We start from the raw sequence: 6,000 nt of genomic DNA, 5'->3' as shown, positions 1-6,000 counted from the left end.
TTTGCCGCAGGATGCCAAGGGTTAGGATGTGACAGTCTATCACACCGCATACTTTCCATAATATAGCATCAATGTTGACACCTACGTCTTTACAAAATAATTCGATCTCCCTAATTTTCACAGTTCCTTCTGAAAAACCCTCTAATCCTGCCCTTAGGTCCAATTCTTAGTTAACAGCTACCGTAACTTTGATAATAAGGTGTGACTCATGAGGATAACACAGAAAATACTTTTAAAAGACTACCAGGAATTTCACACAGGGACTGAATTTTGGTGGATTTCAAAAAGAAATTTAAAAGAGAATACCAGCTACTGTGCAGTATATTCTGAAACTGACCGATGTCTTGATGATATCATCTTCAAAACAGAGAAAACTATCCAGACTAATTTCAAAAGGCTTCATAATCACTGTTCTTAAGTGCCAAGTGATAACTAAAAGAGATGAGAAGAGTAGGCTATAAACTATTTCTCCAGGCCCTGAGAGCTCTCAGCAAAAAAAAAAAAAAAAAAGCAGGGATCAGAGAGCAGTTCCTAAACCTCATTTAGTCAGCTCTGCTAGGAAATGATACCCGCTTCTCTGATTGAGGCCAGGACTTTAGACTTGTGTGCTGTTATGTCCATACTCAAAGAATTAGAATAGTATAGAAAGCATCCACATCAGAAAATCATGGAAGACTTGCTGTTTCAGTTCTGCTTCTCACTTACCTCTTAAAATAGAAAGGCCAAGCAAGGTCAGGGTAGTTAAGTATTGCTGTAAAATAACCTCTGTAGTAATAAGCAGTGGAACATGGCTTCACGCACTTGATGAGAGCAATAAGCAATAAAAACAGACCTGTTAAGATCAGTCAGTAATTTCAGAACAAATAAGCAAAAAGGAAGTTTAGGAGATAATTCAGGGAATTAAAGATTATTTTATCTTAGCAGCCAGTGTTAGAAATAATCTCAATGGGCTTTTCCCATGTATTTACAGTAGGGAGTGTGCAAAAAGTGATGATACCACCAAATCAAAATGTGATTTCAGGAAAAGAGTGGCATCTATGACACTAAGTCATTTTTTCCTACAGTTAGCCCTCAGAAGTCCATAAATAATCAATAACCTGATTAAGACTTTAAAAAAAATGATGATAACCAGATCTTCAGTGTATGCACTTCGCTGACAAAGGTAATCACAAGTAGTGAGACTGGCTTTCTAGGCTGTTCAGTTGGGGGAGAGTCACATCAGCTGTGAAATCATCAAAGTGTGTGCATTAGGAGAGAAGAAAAGCAAGGAAATGAATATCCTCACCCTGAATAACCTCCTCACCATGGAGAAGCAAACATGGTGTACTTTGACTGAATATTGATTACATCTTGGAGGGTAATATAGCGTGGTAGGTGAGCACGTAGGCTCCGGAACCAGACCCTGGGAGGCTAAAAATCCTGGTTCCACCATTCATCAGATGTTTGACCTTCAGCAAATTACTTAACCCTTTTAAGCCTTCCTTTCCTCATCTGTAAAATGGGGGCAATAGTCATTTATATCTTATATAGTTGTAACATTTCAGAGAAATACTGCATGCTAAGTACTCAGCGTAGTGCTGACACGCACCATAGATGCTGTCTGTTGTTAAAATAGTTAAAAGTACATAATTGTAAAAATGAGAGAGAATTATGATGATTTCATACAATGATATCAATGAAAACATCATTAAATCGCTTACAAACTGGAATGGAGATTTCTTTCAGGAGGAAATAGACCTATATTTAAGGGGCGATAAAATTTGAGAGCAGACAACTCACTGTGCATAGCTTCTATATTAAACAAAGCTAGACTTTTGTAGTTTCTTAGATGATCCTTTTTTTTTGTAGTTCTTTGATGCCAGGGAGGTAAGATTAGGGAACCCTAGGAGGTAAGTGGCTTCAAATAGCTGTGAAGGTTAGACGTTTTGAAGGAAAGTCTTGGGTATTAATGTCTGGTATTTCCTCAGGAGGCATGCTTACACGCATTCATTGACAAAAGATTTTTTTTTAATGAGGAAATTCTTGCTTGAATAATTTGTTGGGATGCATTCATACATCTTTGACAATAGTAATCATTGAAATATAGTAAAGTCAACTTCGACGATTAAAACTCCTTAAGCTAAAAATACTATGAGAAAAATCATAACATTTCCATGTTCTCATGTAACTTTCCTCAATGCTATATAAGAATTATAATATTAACTTTTAAGTTCCTATTTCCAGGTTTAATTTTAAAAGGAAGAAATACCATACTTTTAAAAACTCATGTCACTACAGTAACTGTATCCTTATCTATATACCAACAAGCAAAGTCCATAGGGTGACTTATTGACAGAAAACAGGTATACTAGGAATAAAGGACTTACCTTTCTTGATAGGAGGCTGTCTCCAGGGCCCGCGTAAAAATGTATGAAACTGAAATTTCGAAGAACTTTCCACTTGAAGGTAGCTCAGAGAGTTCCTTTGTGTAATAGATTTCAGTGTCCTTGTATGGCCTCTCAAACTGAAGATATAAAATATCTTCATCCTGCTTGCCCCACCTTTCCATCAATGGTCTTAAAACAATCTTTCTTGCTACAACAGCTTTTAATAATCAGACATCCACTTTGTGGAACTTCCTCATGGGAAGCGACAGTTTTGTTTTACCTATTTCAGTTTGACCACGTGGACAAATTTTTCTAGACTAGATAAGAGCTTGCTCAATTCGGACTGAGAACTGTGCCAGGGGAATTCCCTGGCGGTCCAGTGGTTAGGACTCTGCGCTTTCACTGCAGGGGGCCCAGGTTTGATCCCTGGTCGGGGAACTAAGATATCAGCAATGCCAAAAAAAAAAAAAAAAAAAACCTGTGCCGGAAAAGTTATCTTGGGAATCAGTTTTTCCCTTTAGGAAGGCTCATTCACTACCCAGGTGACTTGGTTTTCTTATGTGCGATATGGAAAGATGAGGAGACAGAAGAATTTGTGTGTGCAAACATATAAGTTAAGAGTACTCTGAGAATAAAAGGCAGTTTTGTTAGAAGACCTTCCCAGCCTTGATTAAAATATGGACAGGAACAGAGTGATAGCCTCAGGAAAGCAATCATTTTCCTCAGGAATCCATCAGTCCAGAGAGATGTGGGTGCCCAGATGCTTTCCTTTGCTGCTTACACTTAAAAGGGCAATAATAGTGTTCTAGGTGGGTTTGAAGACAGGGTCAATGTCAGACCCTCTGTCAGTGAATCCCCAAGCCCAATTCGAAGCCTAATTAAATGAGTAGGAGGCTGGGTTAGTGGTAAAAGAGGTTGCACTTCTTTACAGCAAAGACAAGTCATTTTCAAAGGTATGTATGTTGTCACTCCCCGGCAAGGAGAGCAGACACCAGGAAATATGTTGTAATATTAGGACATCACGAGTAAGCTGGGAATTGAGGAAAATAATTCTGTAGCAAACATATGGAACGATTGGCCAGTGGTGCAGGAAATCTAAATGAGGCACAGAGACAGCTGGACACTTTTATCTCAAGAGAAAAAGGATTGAAGGAGAGAGTGATAGACCAAGGAGGTGGAGTTGAGATAAACCTAAGGGAATGAGCTGGCTGGACCAAACAGCCTCTCTCTGCTCAGCAGTTTCCACCACAGCCATTTGTTAAACACAGAGCTGCTGTCTTCGCTGATTATTTCCAAGTAACATCTATGTTTCTGAATAAAAATCCATTTGAATCTCAAGTCAGATTTGCCAGGTGCTAGATTCATTGTCAGCATTTAATGTGCTGAAACCGCCGATGCTGAGGAAAGGAAGGCAAAAAGGAGTGCTTTTGCTCTCCACGTTGGTGAGCTTGAGGTGAAATGCTTCTCTTTCACATGGCCTCCTATGCCAGAGAAATCAGTGACCAGGGAAGGAGGCAGAGATGCCAGAGATGCAATGCCAAAAAGCCTCATGAGGTCTTTTGCTAAAACCAGAGCGTTTTCTTCCCGACAGTCGCTCCTGGGGTGAAAGAGCTGAGTTGGTGTCAGCAGTAGGGTTTCCAGTCTCTTTCCAGCTCTACCCAGCTTCCACTCACTCTGTCTCCATGGTCGTATTATCATTCCTTGGGAACCTGCAGTTGTTTCTGAGAGGAAAACCAAAGGGAGGTGGTAAGAGAGATTAAAAGACGGGAAAAGAAAAATACACGTGATTAATGTTTAACCAGAGGGATTGCCCGGAAATTTAAATGGATTTCACTTTGCTCTGTCTACAGCAAATGGAACTGGAGGTGACCAGGGCATCAACCCGTAGCATGCCAATTTTGAATTAGAGGGACTATTACAGGATTTGCCTGTGTTACTTTCTGTAGCAGATTCCTGACATTCCCACACTGATCTGAAAATTGAAGACATCTATTGTACCTAGGCACCTGTGCCTCCGATCCATTGCCATGTCACACCAGCATTTCTAGACACCTTCTATCTTGTAGAGATGGGAGTACCATTTCCAGAAATTGAGATTCAGTCCAAATTTGGGCAAGCGGCTCAGGCTCAGCAAGAGCCTTTTAAAAGTGGTAAACAAAAGGAGTGGAGGGGGAAATAAAGGAAGGGGATGCCAGCGAGGGGACTCAAAGGGGAGGTTTGCTGCAATCCTTTACATTCAATTATACCAGCTCCTTTGTGCTTTTCCCTTTTGCTCTGCAAAGAAAGAATGAAATATGGTTTTCATAGCAAGCTGGCAGCATTATCTCAGGATGCATATTTCTTTGCTGGGTTGGAATGCCAATAAGGGGAGAAAAAGAGTTCCTCGTTTAGAGGAAAGTACAGTGCTACAGAGAAAACACAAAACAACAAAAAAGGAATGCAACAAGTTTCTGAAACGGTTCCAAAAAATGCCCCTTAAAGAAAATACTTAAAGAGAACTTTTTTGAAGATAAAATTTCTCATGCTGAACCTTACCGGTTTTCAAAAGTCTCTAAATATCGGGGGGGGTGGATTTCAGCCAAAAATGTAGACTATTTTTGATATTTGAAGGTTTTTAGAATTAGCCCCCTCTCTTTCATTGATAAAGACAATAAACTCCGCAGACAAGTCCTGGGTTAGGCACAAGGCTCTACCTACTTGTATACTTCATTATAGCAGTATTTGGAAGAGAGACAAAAGTTTGTTCAAATAAGTCCTTTATCCATCTCAGTTGGCATGATTGACATGGTTTCTCAGAGTGACACAGAAATAAAAGTCTATATTTCAGTAAGTTGCACGTTTTTAAAGTAGGATGATATTGAGTTGCTATGTACTTACTTTTAAGTAGGAAAAAAATGAAGACAATTCATTGAAAATGTTACAGAATTATAGCTGCTGATTCAGTAAATGTTCCTAACCCCAGTCACAGATCAATAAAGCTGTATTAAAAAAATTAATAGAAAGGAATCTTCCCATTAGCCTCTAACTTGTTTCTAGAATGCAGAAAATAGAAAGTTGACACAGAACCTTTAAATTAGAAGCTATTAAAAGGAAGGTAAAAAGATAGATCAGAATATACCAATACCAAGTTGTTTACTTTCCCTAAATTTTTTTACCTTTAAAAATGAGAGTCTTGGTGGCTGTGACTTTGTTCTGAGTCCTCAGTCCTTTTTACCACATTGCTGCCATTTCCAGTAAATTTTTTTCCTCGTTGCTTCCATTACCCACAGGCTAGAGTGTTTTTTAAATGTATTCTAAAAACTCACTCTCAGAGAAATAAGTATTTTATGAATCATCTTTAGGCCATGTCCTAATTCACTTCACTCATTCATTCATGCATTCATTCACTGGAGAGCAGCCTGCCAAAAATTACTTAGTTGAGAATTTGCTCCGTTAATGAGTAAATGTAGGTCCCATTAACCTCTGATCTGGAGCCTAAAAGACTTGTTTTGTTGTTGCTACTGTTGTTTTCATTGTGTTGGATTTTTCAAATATTAGAGAACGAGCATCGGCTAGGTGGCATCTCCCAGTGCTTATCCCAGAAAGTCTGTCCAATTCATGACTTTCAGAACTATTTCCTCTGTTCTCTAGAAAC

At 39.0% G+C, this 6,000-nt stretch overlaps 1 protein-coding gene and 1 long non-coding RNA gene across 11 annotated transcripts in view; one reads left to right on the top strand and one right to left on the bottom strand.

Annotated features, from left to right (window-relative positions):
• The window catches only part of LOC138413996 (uncharacterized), a 93,322-nt gene extending 90,617 nt beyond the window's left edge, over positions 1-2,705 (bottom strand). For 3 of the 4 annotated variants that reach the window (XR_011246367.1, XR_011246366.1, XR_011246365.1), the window contains exon 1: positions 2,367-2,705. This is a non-coding gene — a long non-coding RNA (uncharacterized lncRNA). The remainder of the gene's footprint in view (positions 1-2,366) is intronic. The other variant, XR_011246364.1, reaches the window with a different exon arrangement.
• The window catches only part of MEIS2 (Meis homeobox 2), a 200,552-nt gene that overhangs the window by 143,469 nt on the left and 51,083 nt on the right, over positions 1-6,000 (top strand). The gene's annotated exons all lie outside the window — the stretch shown is intronic.

Source organism: Delphinus delphis, chromosome 2 (genome assembly GCF_949987515.2).
Source record: "Delphinus delphis chromosome 2, mDelDel1.2, whole genome shotgun sequence".
NCBI lineage: Eukaryota > Metazoa > Chordata > Mammalia > Artiodactyla > Delphinidae > Delphinus > Delphinus delphis.
The sequence above is the reverse complement of the archived record's forward strand: the minus strand, read 5'-3'. Positions and strand labels throughout refer to the sequence as shown.